At 15.4% G+C, this 1,146-nt stretch overlaps 1 non-coding gene across 1 annotated transcript; it reads right to left on the bottom strand.

Moving 5' to 3' along the window:
* Positions 1-327: 327 nt before the first annotated feature.
* On the bottom strand, positions 328-482 carry LOC123303138. The gene has a single exon (XR_006535573.1). It is a non-coding gene; the product is annotated as a 5.8S ribosomal RNA (ribosomal RNA).
* Positions 483-1,146: the final 664 nt, after the last annotated feature.

Below are 1,146 nucleotides of genomic sequence, written 5' to 3' on the forward strand. Positions count from 1 at the left end.
AATATTATTATTAACATAAAGTTTTATAATATTATATATAAATGATAAAAATAATATTGATATATTAATTAAAAAATGTCGACAAATAATAAAAAATATATAAATTTTAAATGCTATTAAAAAACATTTTATATTTATTTTTTTCTTATATTTGGCGTAAAACATTCATATATAAATAATTTTACATTTCTTTTATAAAAATTTTATTTATCAATTTATAATTAAATATGAAAAAATAAATTTTCTTTTTTAATTATTGATAAAATTTTTTTTATGAAAAAAATTTTATGTAAAATAATCTTTTATTATATTATAATATAATGTATACGACCCTCAGCCAGATGTGGTCCGGGAACAGTATCCAAGGACCGCAATGTGCGTTCGAAATGTCAATGTTCATGTGTCCTGCAGTTCACAAGTTGACGCGCAATTAGCTGCGTTCTTCATCGACCCACGAGCCAAGTGATCCACCGTCCAGGGTAATCTTTTTAAATTTTAAATGTAAGTATTATTATTAATAATAATCTTTATTTTTAATATAAAAAATAAAATTATTAATTTATATATCTTTATAAATTCTTTTAAAATAAAAAAATTTTTCTAGAATATAAATTATATATTTTATTTTAAATATATATATATATATATATATATATATATATATATATATATATATATATATATATATAAAAATTAAAGACATTATGGTATTAATAAATATATACATAACATTTTTGATATTTTTGTTAGTGCTAGCTAGATTTAATAATTAATATTTGGTATATTTTATAGAAATGTATTTATTTATTTTTTTTTATAAATTATTTTCTACATAAAAATATATATAATATTAATATGGTACAAAACAAATGGGTTTGTTTTTTAACATAATAATTTTTAATAAAAAAAAAGAAATATCAAGACAAAATATAAAGAAATTTAAATTTAAAATAAATTTTATCCTTTAAAAAAATTTTATCTTGTGTTTTCTTTATTTTTTATTATATAACATAGAAAAATAAAAATATAGATTATATCAATTATAATCTTATTTTATTTTTCTTAATAGAGATTATATACATATAAACAAATAATTTCAATATATTCTATTTTCAATTTCACTTTTTTTATAAGAGAAATTATTTA

This window comes from Chrysoperla carnea, chromosome X, assembly GCF_905475395.1.
Source record: "Chrysoperla carnea chromosome X, inChrCarn1.1, whole genome shotgun sequence".
NCBI lineage: Eukaryota > Metazoa > Arthropoda > Insecta > Neuroptera > Chrysopidae > Chrysoperla > Chrysoperla carnea.